The sequence below is a fragment of the Diabrotica undecimpunctata genome, chromosome 1 (genome assembly GCF_040954645.1).
Source record: "Diabrotica undecimpunctata isolate CICGRU chromosome 1, icDiaUnde3, whole genome shotgun sequence".
In the NCBI taxonomy this organism is placed as follows: Eukaryota; Metazoa; Arthropoda; class Insecta; order Coleoptera; family Chrysomelidae; genus Diabrotica; species Diabrotica undecimpunctata.
In genome coordinates, this window is record NC_092803.1 from 42,579,843 (window position 1) to 42,595,520 (window position 15,678).

The window sequence follows — 15,678 nt, forward strand, 5'->3', positions numbered from 1 at the left end:
ATGAAATAGTTCGTTGAGATCGGGTTGTTAAGGAGCTTTTAAAAATATATAATTTTTCAGAGAGTCTCATTAAAAAATAAGCTTTTGGACTATACTAGGCTTGCGTGAGTGTCACCCTGTACATTTAAATTTATGTTTAAAAAACGCATATTTATAATTTTATAACACACGGACAAATATTTTTATTATATTATATTTGTACGTATGTATATTTTCAAATTTATCAGCGTGCTAGGAAAAAAAAAGAGAACTAAAAACTTAATTAAACTATTGTTTATCGATGTACTCTATTATATTCATGTTCTACTCATTTCTAGTGATGTCTCAGTATGTACCTAATCTTTTTGTGTAAAACTGTATACATATTCAGTAATTTACAAGACTGAGCAATAATTATAATAATTATAATACAGAATAATAAGTAGTACAAAATAATAAATAATCATAATAATAAAAACCGAAAGATCAAAATACCTTATCTTATACCAAAAAATCAAAATTACACCCAAGATCCAGCCAAGTACCGTCCAATTACTTATCTTCCAACCTTGTACGGCCTTCTCCAGCCGATTCTCCAAGGGAACGTAAATGGTAAGAGAGGACCGGGAAGAAAACGCATTTCCTGGCTTCAAAGTTTACGAAAGTGGTATAACACGACTACCACTGAACTGTTTCGCGCTGCAATAAACAAAGTAAAGATAGCCGTGATGATCGCCAACATCCGGAACGGATAGGCCCTTTAAGAAGAAGAATCTTGTACAACTTGGTCACATCCTGTATAGCCCAGCGTATCTACCAACATTGTTCTCTAAATAATTTCATAGAACCCTAACAGAAAGGACGCGCTAAGGGTTCCATGGACTGCAAAGAACAACTTATAATCGACTCAGTTATTTCTAATCAGGCGTACACCAAAAAAAAGGAACCTTTTTACTGCCTTCACATCGAAACTGAAGATATCCCAGTTAACTGGGGCCTTTTCCAGGGTACTTGTTGAGTCTACTTTGGTTCTGTTTAGCGATGAACCCACTATCTCAGCTACTGAACTTCACTGACTCAGGCTTTAGCATCAAAAATAACAATACTGTTGTGGCGAAGCTTAATCATCTGCTGTATATGGATGATTTGAAATTAATGGCTTCCAGTCGAAACTACCTGGATCAAATGCTAAAAACTGTGAAAACATTCTCAAATGATATCAGTATGCACTTTGGTCTAGACAAGTGTCGTGTTTTAAATATAGTCAGAGGAAAGGTTCAGCCAGGAGGTTTTAACTCCTGATAGAATGCCAGTGGCACATAATAGACCGAATCTCATACTGTTTCATCAACTGACTGGACAAACACCACTAACTGATATGGCAATACCTAACAACAATAACCTGCGTGTTAAATAAAACAAGATCTTCAGATACAAATAAGGAGACAGTGGAGAATAGAAAGTACCCAGAAGATACATATGATTTTCTCAAATACTGGAGTCATTCCGAAGAACGTCCTAGGTAATATAAAATAGCTGGGTCTTAGTGAACATCTATAAGGCCATACAGAAAGCTGTACTACTCTCAACATCCAAATGCGTAAGAAAATTTTTGGGAAATATTATAGCAGACCAAGTCACCTAGAGTTCGATAACGCGGAAAGAGCGCACCAGAGCGTAATTTTTCTCTTAGAGGGAGTGGCTTGAATTTTCCGTATATAATAAATCTTAAGTACAATAATTATAATAATAAACAAAATTTCAGCTTAGGTCTCTATCTATCAAGATGGAGTTCAGTTGTCCAATTTCAATCTTTGCATTAGCTTGTTCAATATGTTCTGTTCACGCTTTTTTGATTCGTGTAACCTCTAGGTCTTTGAATTTAGCTTTCTCTTTAATTTTTTTGTTGCTTATTTGTAAATTTAATATTCTCTTTTATTGTTGCCATGTATTGTGTGTATTCATGGTAAAATCCGGATCTTTAGGATCCTTTGCAACCACCACTTGACCATCTGCAGAAATTTATATGTACATGTATTTGTTTCTTACTGTTATCGCTATTCTAACACATTTTTTCTATTTAAGAAATTATTAGTTTTGACTATATTATGGTGAAAAAACCACAAACTTGCATAAACTGTGGATTGGCATTTGTATGCTAAAAAATGGGATTTTACCAGAAAGCGGTCTTTATTATAGGTAAATATATCAATTAAACAAGGAATTTTTTTAGATCATTACATTGTTACATTAGTGGGCCGCCACCAAATAATTTTGTCATTAAACTACTAAAACAGTTGCAGATACCTTCTGTTTTATTTTTGTTAAAATCAATTAATAAATTATCGACGATATTCAAACGACTTTTCCCCGCTTATAATTTCGCGATTGTTTATTTTAAGTAATTAAAATAAAACACTACGTAATAGTATCGTTATTATTATCGTATCTTCCTTTCCTCTCGACTCCCACTGCATTTGCTGGCACATTTTTTGCACCATCTCGCCTCCCAGCCGGTTTTCGCCAATGCCAACAGATTTGGAACTGGAGTTTATTTAAAGACCCATCAAAATTGCGGATGTGAAGATTCGGTGAAAGTTGCAGTAACGAGTACAAAGAGGTATGTATGTATGCAACTACTGTTATTATTGTTTGCTCTTGTTTTGTTGTTTATCAATTTCGATAAAACTTTTTATTGCTGAAAACTATTGTTTTCTATAGTTTTATAAGTTAAATTTTAAAATTCGCGACAGCAGTTTCGTCGTCATCGCAATTTTCGTAAGTATTTAAAAAAATTATTGTTATTTTAGACCATGGCGGTATTTGTTTTGGGTTGGGTAAATCTTATGTGATCCTATTTTTTGCTTTAATTGCTTCGAAATATTATAAGAAATGACAATTTCACTACGCGAACACTTCAAAAGTTGTACAAAATTTTTTATTAAACAATTTATGAAAAAAAATTGGAAAAATTCAATTTTTTTCTCTTTTTCTTTGCTATATCTCGGCAGCTATGCATTTTAGACAAATTTTGTATAGATAAAAATTTTTCTACAAGACAGAATTAATTTCAAATTGAAAAAATAATTATAATTATTGCAAAATTAGCAAAAACCAATAAACAGGGTCAAAAATCAAAGTTTTATCAATAATTCCTTTCATGTATTTAAAAGACACATGGAACCTTTATAATTTAGTCCGAAAATATTTTTATTATAAAAAAAAAAACATGATAAAAAAGTTATTAATTTTCAAAATTCTGTAGAGCAAACAAAAAAGTTTTAAATCCAATCATTGAAATCTGTTGAACCGAAGAGACTTGAAATTTTTTAAACAACTGTAAAATTTTTAAGTTAACAGACAACTTTTAGTTTTCAATGTTTTTTTTAATTAATTAATAAGTTTTAAATACGTCTTTCATTTTTCCGAATGCTGCCCAACCCAGACTTATTCTTCTGAGTAGCTCGCATGTTTGGTTATCTCGCGTTAACCTTATTTCGTGACCCAAATACATATATTTTTCCACAAGTTCTATGGGCGACTTTTCGATTTCTATCAGCTCATTGGGGACGAGATTGGTCATCATTTTTGTTTTTCCATAGTTTATTTTTAAACCAACTTTCTGGGTTACTTGCTGTAGTTGTTTTAACATAACTCTGGCTTCTTCTAAGTTGTCTGTTATGAGAACAATATCATCGGCATATCTGAGATGATTGAATATCTTTCCATCGATGCTAATACCCTTTGATTCCCACTCTAGCCGTTTAAATGCGTACTCCATAACTGTTATAAATAGTTTTGGCGACAAGGTATCTCCCTGCCGCACCCCTCTGCCAATTTTTATCTTCTCAGTCATGCAATGGAGGTTAACGGTTGTTGTCGCATTTTAGTATATATTTCGAATAATATTTGCATACCTGTGATCTATTCTGCATTCTGATAGTGCTTTTAAGATAGCAACTGTTTCGACTGTGTCAAATGCTTTCTGGAAGTCGACAAAGATAAAAGCAAGGGGTCTGTTATATTCGATAGACTTTTCAACTAGAGTTTTAAGGCATTGCAAATGGTCGTTTGTTCCGTGTCCCGCTCGAAATCCTGCCTGTTCTTCTGATTGATAGAAATCGAGTTTTGCTTCTAATCTGTTTGTCAGTATTCGAGTAAAGAGCTTGTATAGGTGGTTAAGCAAACTAATTGGCCTATAGTTTTCGAGATCTGATTTATCCTCTTTTTTGTGGAGGAGGATTGTAACCGAATTCTTCCATTTACTTGGAATGTTTTCATTATGCAGACATAGATTAAAAAGTGTTTCAGAAAAGGATTCGGGACATCAAAAGTGGACCTCCTAGTTTAATTGTCTCAATGACTACACCATCTTCCCCCGGAGCTCTATTATTTTTCATATTTTTGAGGGCATGTTGAATTTCCTCTCGTGATATATCTGGTATATCCTCCGATCCTACAATATGTACATTTTGTATTGGTTGTTCGATGAACTCTGGAATAACTTGAGTTTTATATAATATTTTATAGAAACTTTCCACTATATGTAATATGCTTGGTCTATCTGAGATAATATTTCCATTTTTGTCTTTAAGTTGGAAGATTTCTTTTTTGCCATTTTCCATTTTTCTCCTCAATGCTTTCATGCTTTTGTTGTCTTCTATAGCTTTTATAATTTTCTCGTTGTTGTATTTTCTAATATCCCGTCTGATGGCTTTAGAGATTTCTTTATTGATGCTGTTTATATCTTGTGATTCAACATTTCCTTGACTTCTCAGCATTCTACGATCTTTTGTTTCGTTTCTTTACTAATTTTTTGTTCTTTTCCATGTTTAGGACCAAATTTTTCCTGAGCTTCTGTTAATGTATCTACTATTTCTTCGTTTAGGTTATTTACGTCTTCACTTGTTGTATTTCTGAGTAAGTTACTGGTGATATATTTTTCAAAGTCAAGTTCATTCGTTGGGCGCATCCAAGGTTTGAATTTTTTACTTTTTATCATCTTCAGTCTTTCTTGCTTAATATTGATTTCTGCAGTTGTTCGGACCATTCTATGATCGCTTGCAACCGATAATTGATTTAAGACTGTAACATCTTTGACTATATGTTTTTTGTCAGTGATGATGAAGTCGATCTCATTTTTTGTCTTACCATCGGGGCTCTTCCAAGTCCATCTTCTATGGATCTTCTTATAGAAGAAGCTATTCATTAAATATAGATTGTTTTCGAATACTGCCTTTTATTAATATGTTGTATTTCTTCGCTGAACTTTAGATATATCTTTGGAAAAAAATGTTATGTGAAACTTGAAACAGTTATTTTATTTGTATATTAGTTTAAAAGTTGTACAGTGGTTTAAAAATTCCCTAAGCTCTTCTATTCAACGGATTTCAATGATTCGAATTTTATTCAAGAGCCTGAATGTCCTTTTATATTAAAAAACAATTCAATTATTTAAAACTTTTTTTGTGGGTTCTGCATAATTTTGAAAAAACTCCTTGATCGATTGTGCTGAAATTTTATGTAGTATTTTTTGATACTAAAAAAATTTTCTGTGTAAAAATCTTCTGTCTAAAAGGTTCTATGTGACTTTTAAATATCTGAAAAAGATTATTGAAAAAACATTGATTTTTGACCCTTTTTTATGGATTTTGCTAGTATTGAAATAATAATAATTAAATATAAGGTTGAATGCTCGAATAAATGAACTTTGATCAGATAAAAGGCATATATCGAGCACAGTTTAATTAAATCTTGCCCAAGTACTTTCGATCCCTAGATCATCTTCAGGGGCATCTGAAATAAGCCAAGAAACGTTTTTTTATAACCAAAGAAATTTAATAACTTCGATAAAAACTCGAAGTTTTATGGTTGAAAAAAGGTTTTTTATATGATTAACGTTTATAGACTTACTTCGTCAATTGTGGCCTATCCGGCAAGAACAAGATGTCATAAACATAAAATTGTACATTACACTACACTACAAATAGACAAACAAACACTTTAAAATAATTTAAGGGAGGCTACATTGCTTGAAGAAGTCGGAGACAGAATGGCTCCTGATCTAACGGAAATGTTGGGGTGACATATGACAAATGACAACTTGGATGAGCAGTCACAATCATAGATATGTGATCTGCACCTTTTACAATTCTATGAAACTAAGTATTGACCGAAAGTCCAACTGACACTACTATAGGAGATCACTGATGAAATATAAAATTATATAGAATATTTTTAAGTAAATTGAATAATCCAGATCTCACACTCAAACATGTCTGTAATAATTAAGGTGTTAGTTTGAGAGCAACTGAAATAGACGAAAAGTAAGAATGCAAGAAGCGGACTAAACAATATGTTAAACAGTGGGTGGTTGACTACAATAAAATGGTCTACCAAGCACTATCTGTAATATAGAAAGGAAGAGATCTGACTATGTAATTAAAATACTAATAATTGAAAATCAAAATGGAAAGCAAAATATATAAATGGAGTGTAATCCAAGTAGTTCAGTTGAACCCACAGTCAATGGTATAACTATAAAATTACTATGGATGTGCTCAGTGCAGGAAGTCTAAACAGTCGAGCTGGGTCCCCTACGAGGTGAAGCTGTAATAAAGTTTTTAAAAATAGGTTTAAATTTAGTACAATTTAAATTAATTTGTGTATTAAGACAGTGAGAGTTTTCATTCGTTTCCCTTGTAATTTCCAAATCTTCCAATAAATCCAACTCCATATAGTTTTTCTTTCTACTAATGTCATGTAAGATAGATGAACCAGTGTTGATGTTAAAATTGTGTTTACTGGATAATAAGTGTTGACCAAAACTTGAAGAGTTTGGTCTTTTCAAATGTTCTGAAACTCTAGTGGATAACTTTCTAATGGTTCTACCTACATAAGAGGCATCACAATCATCACATTTTAATTTGTAAATACCACTTTTGTCAAGTGTGTTCATCCTATCTTTGGTGTTGATTAAGAAGGAACCTAAGGTGTTGTGTGACTTGAAGGAAATTTTGATGTTATCGATTGTAGAAGTAAAAAGTTTAGATATTTTATTGGAAATGCTGCTAATGTAGGTGAAGGAGAAATATCTGGTGTTATTTGAAGCAGTAGGTTGAAGAAAACATTGTGATGAATATGCAAGCTTTTCTGCAATTTTTAGTTTAGCTCTATTTAGAAGCTTATAGATAATGTTAGGATCATAACCATTATTGAAAGCAATTTGTTTAAGAGTGTTAAGTTCTGAATTAAAATTATCATTAGAAAGTGGAAATTTGAGTAACCTATGAATGTAACTGTTGAAAGCAGCCATTTTATGTTGGGTTGGATGATTAGATGTATCATGTATAACATGATCTGTTTGGGTAGGTTTTCTGTAAATATTGTACTCTAAAGAATCTTTATTACGGGAAATAGATTCTGGATGATCTTAATAACCTCCATCCCAACATCTCTTTTACTCTGGAACCAGAATCTGATAAAAAGTTGAACTTCTTGGATATGACTATTTCCCGTAATAAAGATTCTTTAGAGTACAATATTTACAGAAAACCTACCCAAACAGATCATGTTATACATGATACATCTAATCATCCAACCCAACATAAAATGGCTGCTTTCAACAGTTACATTCATAGGTTACTCAAATTTCCACTTTCTAATGATAATTTTAATTCAGAACTTAACACTCTTAAACAAATTGCTTTCAATAATGGTTATGATCCTAACATTATCTATAAGCTTCTAAATAGAGCTAAACTAAAAATTGCAGAAAAGCTTGCATATTCATCACAATGTTTTCTTCAACCTACTGCTTCAAATAACACCAGATATTTCTCCTTCACCTACATTAGCAGCATTTCCAATAAAATATCTAAACTTTTTACTTCTACAATCGATAACATCAAAATTTCCTTCAAGTCACACAACACCTTAGGTTCCTTCTTAATCAACACCAAAGATAGGATGAACACACTTGACAAAAGTGGTATTTACAAATTAAAATGTGATGATTGTGATGCCTCTTATGTAGGTAGAACCATTAGAAAGTTATCCACTAGAGTTTCAGAACATTTGAAAAGACCAAACTCTTCAAGTTTTGGTCAACACTTATTATCCAGTAAACACAATTTTAACATCAACACTGGTTCATCTATCTTACATGACATTAGTAGAAAGAAAAACTATATGGAGTTGGATTTATTGGAAGATTTGGAAATTACAAGGGAAACGAATGAAAACTCTCACTGTCTTAATACACAAATTAATTTAAATTGTACTAAATTTAAACCTATTTTTAAAAACTTTATTACAGCTTCACCTCGTAGGGGACCCAGCTCGACTGTTTAGACTTCCTGCACTGAGCACATCCATAGTAATTTTATAGTTATACCATTGACTGTGGGTTCAACTGAACTACTTGGATTACACCCCATTTATATATTTTGCTTTCCATTTTGATTTTCAATTATTAGTATTTTAATTACATAGTCAGATCTCTTCCTTTCTATATTACAGATAGTGCTTGGTAGACCATTTTATTGTAGTCAACCACCCACTGTTTAACATATTGTTTAGTCCGCTTCTTGCATTCTTACTTTTCGTCTATTTCAGTTGCTCTCAAACTAACACCTTAATTATTACAGACATGTTTGAGTGTGAGATCTGGATTATTCAATTTACTTAAAAATATTCTATATAATTTTATATTTCATCAGTGATCTCCTATAGTAGTGTCAGTTGGACTTTCGGTCAATACTTAGTTTCATAGAATTGTAAAAGGTGCAGATCACATATCTATGATTGTGACTGCTCATCCAAGTTGTCATTTGTCATATGTCACCCCAACATTTCCGTTAGATCAGGAGCCATTCTGTCTCCGACTTCTTCAAGCAATGTAGCCTCCCTTAAATTATTTTAAAGTGTTTGTTTGTCTATTTGTAGTGTAGTGTAATGTACAATTTTATGTTTATGACATCTTGTTCTTGCCGGATAGGCCACAATTGACGAAGTAAGTCTATAAACGTTAATCATATAAAAAACCTTTTTTCAACCATAAAACTTCGAGTTTTTATCGAAGTTATTAAATTTCTTTGGTTATAAAAAAACGTTTCTTGGCTTATTTCAGATGCCCCTGAAGATGATCTAGGGATCGAAAGTACTTGGGCAAGATTTAATTAAACTGTGCTCGATATATGCCTTTTATCTGATCAAAGATAATAATAATTGTTTTGTCATTTGCAATTAATTTTATCTTGCACGAAATTTAATTGCAAAACTTTTTTGTCCTCTCAAAATTTTTCTAAAATGCATACCTGCCGAGATGTAGCAAATAAAAGAAGAAAAAAAAAATTAATTTTGCTAATTATTGTAACAAATTGTTTAATTAAAAAATTTGCTCAACTTTTGAAGTGCCCGGAAAGTGAAATTATCATTTCTTATTCTTCGAAGCTATTATCGCAAAAAATAGGATTTTATACGATTTACCCAAATGAGGGTGTTTTAGACAATATACTGCCTGGTCTATTTAGGGATAAATGGTAAATTGATTTAGGAAAGAAAAATAATTTCTTCAAAACATTTGTCAAAAATCGTGTCTATGATTTTTAATTTATTGATATCCACGAGCTTTAACAATATATCTCTTAAGGAATATATTATTTCAGAATCTGAAGTGAGTCTGTCTTTTTGTGCTCGTGTGATATCTTATGTTCTACTATTTTATTTAAGTAAGGTTTGTTCGTGTACCATTTCATGATAATTTTTAACAATATACTTAAAAAAAGTATCTTTAAAAGTATCACTTAAAGTAAGATCTCAACTTGGAGTCAACGTAAAATCGGCTAATAATAAACTGTAAATTGTATACATTTACTCAGTGATACTTTAATTTTTCTTCTTCACGTGTCATATCAAAATTATTCGACGTTGTCCGATGGCGATCGTTGGCGATCACCATTTTAGAGGCTTCCCGAACTTTTGTCCATGAAATATTTGTCCTGCATTTGATATTTTAGTCCATTTACTAATTTCTTTCATGTTTTCTTCCTACACTTTTAAAGCCTCCTATTTTGCATTTAAGGATTAGTTGTAGTATTCTATATCAATTTCGCCTCACTATATGTTCGAGATTTTAAGGTGTTTATCAGTCTTTAGCAATTCTCTATCTTTGTTGACCTTCCTCAGTGCTTCCTCATTAGCTTTTCTTGCTATTCAAGGTATCTTCAGCATCTGTCTATGAAATCACAGTTCCAATGCTTCAATTCTGTTCATGCTTAATACTTTTAGTGTATACAAAACATACCCTAGAGCTGATATACATAGCGTTCACAATCCAGTTATAATGGATTGTAGATTAAAAGATTTCTCAAAGTCAAAAAGAAAACAGTAACAAGAAAAATAGACATCTCACAACTGAAGAACCCGGAACAAAAAAAAGAGAAATAAGTATCAAGCTTGAGGAAGAAATAAAAACGATCGAAAACTTGGTGCAGACAGACATTGCAGTAACATGGAGTGCTCTAAAAACAAAAATAACAAAGATACAAGAAGAAGACATCGGGTTCATAAAGCACAACAAAAAACAAGAATGGATAACGCAAGAGATCATGGACCCCATGGACGTAAGACGAAAACATAAAACAAGCCCAATAGAATACAAACGAATCAACAAAATCATTAGCAAAAAGGGCAGCGAGGCAAAAGAAAACTGGATGTCTACAAAAAGCCTTGAAATCGAACAATTTCAGTAAAAAACGACACCTTTAATATTCATAAAAAAGTAAAAAAAAAACAGGTAGACACAAAAAGAGATAAGCAACAATATTAAAAAATGATAATAACAAAATAATTATGGGTACAAAAGAGAAACTAGAGAGATGGAAAGAATATATACAAAATCTTTTTGACGGCGATAGACCTTGTTCTCCACCATCCACAGATAATCGAATAAATGAAAAAGGCCCAGAAATAAAAAAAGAAGAAGTGATCTACGCAGTAAAATATCAGAAAGATGGAAAAGCCACCGGTCCAGACACTATCAATGTCGAAATACTGAAACTAATTGCAGATAACGAAAGTAAAAGCCTAGACTTAATAACAGCAGCTAAAATCAACATTCGTAGCATTACCAAAAAATCGAATTCCTCACAATGTGATGATTGTCGAATATTAAGCTTGATGTCTCATGTCCTTAAAACTTTTCTTAGAACTATCCATACACGAATTTACAAGAAGTGCGAGTTCCAGATGAGTGAAACTCAATTCGGATTTCGAAATGGATTGGGAACACGAGAGGTTCTTTTTGCTTTAAATGTGTAAACGCAATGATGCAGAGACATGAATGTAGATGTATATGCATGTTTTATTGAGTATCGAAAAGCATTTGACTTCTGACTGAAATTCTAAGAACAACTGGGTTGCGTCTTATCACCGCTACTTTTTAATTTGTATTCGGAGTCTATATTCAGAGAAGCATTAGACGAGGTCCAACGGAATCAGTATAGACAACATCAGATGTGCTGATACCGTCTTAATAGCAAGCAACACACAAGAACTACAAAATATAATAAATGCGGTAGTTCACCACAGCGAAATGTTCGGTTTACATATAAACGTTCCCAAAACTAAAACTTTAGTATTTTCAAAGACACCAATAAACGTACATGTGTATGTCAAGGGTCAAATAATAGAAAAGGTAAATTCTATAAAATATTTGGGAGCAAATATCAATAGTGAGTGTAATCCAAAAAAAGACATCCTATCAAGAATCGAACAAGCAAGTGGAGCATTCATGAGCATGAAAACATTTTTTACAAGATCAGACATTAGTCTGCAGCTTAGAATCCGAATGATCAGATGTTACGTTTTTTCTGTCTTACTGTATGGCTGTGAAAGTTGGACAATGAACTCTGAAATAGAAAAAAAAATAGATGTCTTTGGGATGTATATATACAGACGAATGTTGAGAATACCATGGGTACAAAGAGTTACTAATGTTGAGGTACTTCGTCGCATGAGTAAACAAAACAAATTACTAAGAATAATCAAAGAGAGGAAAATGCAATACTTGGGTCATGTGATGAGAGGCGAAAGATACGAATTAATTCAAGTTATACTGGAAGGAAAAGTACAGGGCAAAAGATCAGTAGGAAGACGCCAGAACTCGTGGATGAAAGACCTGAGGAGATGATTCGACCGCTCATTCTCAGAAATCTTTCGCGCAGCAGTTTCCAAAACTACAATTGCCATTTGGATCACCAGCCTTCGAAAGGAGACGACGCCATGAGAAGAATACAATTCTGCTTCATACAAAATACAGACTAAATATAGCATTTAACAGTTATTTGTCTTAGTTCTAAACTGAGATGATTATTGCAAATGTCTTCATTTTCATAAAAGTAGTTTTAGTCATTGCTATTCTGCCTTTTATTTCTATGTCTTAATACAGTTGGTCCGTTATGACAGTTCCCAAATATGTAATTGTGTGAACTTTTTTAATTTGGACTCCATTTAATTGAAGTTCCGCATCTAGATGTGAGTTCGGACTAAAGACTAAACATTTGGTTTCGTTTGAGTTTATTTTAGTGCCGATTTCCTCTCCTACTTCGTGAATACTATTAAGCAGAATTTAGAAACCTTCAATATTTTCTGACAGAATTACTCTATCGTCCGCGTATCTAATTACATTAGGTAATTCCCCATTGATTTTTATTCGATATGACTGTCGCGTAAGTGTCTTTTTAAATATCTGGCCTAAGTAAACATTAACAACGTTGGGGACAAAATTCAACCTTGTTGTATGTAGATTTCGTCAGTGTAGTTATCTCCAATTTATACAATAGCAGTTTGATTCCAGTACAGATTTTTATTCTTTATGTTTTGAAGTTTATATATATATATATATATATATATATATATATATATATATATATATATATATATATATATATTATATATATATATTATATATATATATATATTATATATATATATAAAGATATATATATATATATATATATATATATATATATATATCAGTATCATTCTCAGCGTATTCTAACGTTTATGGCGCAGCCTCCCTTATACAGTCGTTGGGTGTCTTCTTGCTCTCTTCTCCTCTTGGATACAACAGTGTAATTCTACTGGACCATCTATTCTCACTTCTTCTCATTTTAAAGACTTTTCTGGAAATTCTGTGGATTACATCAGTGACCTTGGTTTCATGATTGATTAAATATATTCTTTTTCGATCTGGACTTCAGTGACTTTGAGTTTCGCTTTTATCTCTTTCTGTATTATCCAAGTTTCCCAACCGTGTGTCATAATTGGTAGTATACACTGATCAAATGCTGTTTTTTTCAGGTGGAGTAACATCTTTAATTTGAATATAACTGCATTTCTACCAAAAGATGCTAAAGCCAGTTTCGTTCTTCTGTTGATTTCTGGAGCCAGATTTATGTATTAATTGTCTCCCATGTATACATACTTGTCTCCTATCTCAAGTGCAGTGTTGTTTATTAATTTAAGCTACATTTAAGTCGCTTATAAGGTCTTGTAGCTCTGCAGGATTATTAGCAATCAGAATGGTATTGTCTGTAAGTCTTAGATGGCTGAGGTATTCTTCATCAATGGATAGGTCTTTCTTTTGCCAATTTATTTTGCTGAATATATTTTCTAGAGTTGCAGTGAAGAGCTTTCGTCATATTGGGTCTCCTTGTCGGATGCCTTTGGTAGTGGAAAATTCTGAAGTGTTTTCACAAACTTTTACCTTAGCAAAATACTGGGTCGGTCAAAGCTTTTATTACTGTCTTGTAATATATGGAATCGAAAACCTTCTTGAAATCTATGAGGATTAATGCTAGCGTTATTTTATATTCTTTATCTACCCATTATTTCTCTAAGTATGTGGATTTGATCCAGGATACTGAAACCATTTCTGAAGCCGGCTTGCTCTCTTGGCTGTACAGCATCTAATGCATTTGTTAATCTGTCGATATTCTTTGTAAATATCTTGAATATGATTGGTACTAGACTTATAGATCTGGAGTTTTCGATATCTACTTTGCTATCTCGCTTATGAATGAGAATTATGTTTGCTGTATTCCTGTAGTATGGTATGCGTCTTGGTCCTAGGCAGTTCGTTAATATGCCTGCTAAGATCTTTCAGGTTTTTTGCCAGCGTATTTAAGCAATTCCACTGTTATGCCATCTATTCCAGCTGCTTTACCGCTTTTAATTTTTGTAATTGTCGATATACTTCTTCCGGAAGGACTTCTGGCGTATCTTTTTAGTTACTATTTTCTACAAGTCTTCCTTTGTATTTTCTTATGTCTTCCTTAATACTTTTCCTCATTGTCTTACAAAGTTCTGTGGTCGTGTAATCTTTCATCAGTTGTCCTTTGGTAATGATCTGAGTTTTATTTTAGATTCTTTATTTTTATACCGGTTACTGTTGGTTTTGTGAATAATTTTATCATTTCTAGTTTCAAATCTAGAACAATTTTTGCTCTAATTAGTCTATGGTCGTCTGCCTGTTTGAAGTTTATTTATTACACTGACATCTTTTATTGTAGCAATCTTTCTCCCCTTTCATTTCTCTCACCGACTCCATATTTTCTCATGACTTGTTTCTTGACGTTTTTCTTTTCCACTTTGGCATATATAGCATTTATTGCACTACACATAGTTTTAAGGTGGATGCTTCGGTCAAGGTTCAACGAAGTAAAAAACGAAAATACTTAAATTAAACAAAACTTTACGGTTATCTTGTATTTTACCTATTTCATTGTGTTTTTTACGCAAATAAATATTATTGATACACGTGTATACATATATATAAATAAACCATCCATTATCATATAAATTATTACCTATGCCCACAGTTGATTAAAAAACCAAATATTTGCATTCTGCAACTGGTTAAAAGACAATTAAGTGCACGATATAGTAGTAAGTTACACGCCCCATATTTGTTTGACAATATTAAGCGTAAATATTTATCATTTATGATTATTTTTTTGTGATTTTATGATTGATTAGGTAGGTTAATTTACATCATTATTAAGCTACGTTTATTTGACATCTTTTGTTACCGCCATTTTTATAAAGTTGTTCTAAGGTATATTTTGCAATGATATTCTCAACTACATGACCAGAAGCCAACAGAAAACGAGATACACCCTGCAAGATGTGCTAAACCGAAGACCGAAGATATATGAAATAACCACGTGCGATTGGAATCTCTTCAAGTCTTCCTTTCCATTGTTTTTTATTGTACGCTACTTATAGCCAATTTTTCCCGGCAGTCCATTTCAGATCATCTGTCCATCTCATAGGAGGTCTGCCTCTGGGTCTTTTGTGTTGGTATGGTCTCCAGGTTAAAATTGATCTGTGCCATTTGTTTAGATCGCTCCTAGCTACATGTCCAGCGTATTCCCATTTCAACTTTAATGATTTTTGCACCACATCGGTGACTTTGGTTTTCTGTCTTATCCATGTGTTTGTTTTCTTGTCCTTAAGTGATATACCTAGCATTGCTCTTTCCATCGCGTGTTGGGTGACTCTAAGTATATTCATATTCTTTTTTGTGATTGTCCATATTTGTGCCGCATAAGTTAATATCGGAATAATGCATGCATCGAAAACTTTAGATCTAAGATGTAATTGAATTTGTTGATTTCTGAGTATATAGTTTAG

General features: G+C 32.4%; 1 protein-coding gene across 1 annotated transcript in view; it reads left to right on the forward strand.

Moving 5' to 3' along the window:
- The first annotated feature begins 2,428 nt into the window (after positions 1–2,428).
- Positions 2,429–15,678, forward strand: part of LOC140448700 (cytochrome P450 9e2-like) — a 63,451-nt gene continuing 50,201 nt past the window's right edge. The window contains exon 1 of the mRNA XM_072541813.1: positions 2,429–2,599. The gene's annotated coding sequence lies outside the window, so the exon portion shown is untranslated. The remainder of the gene's footprint in view (positions 2,600–15,678) is intronic.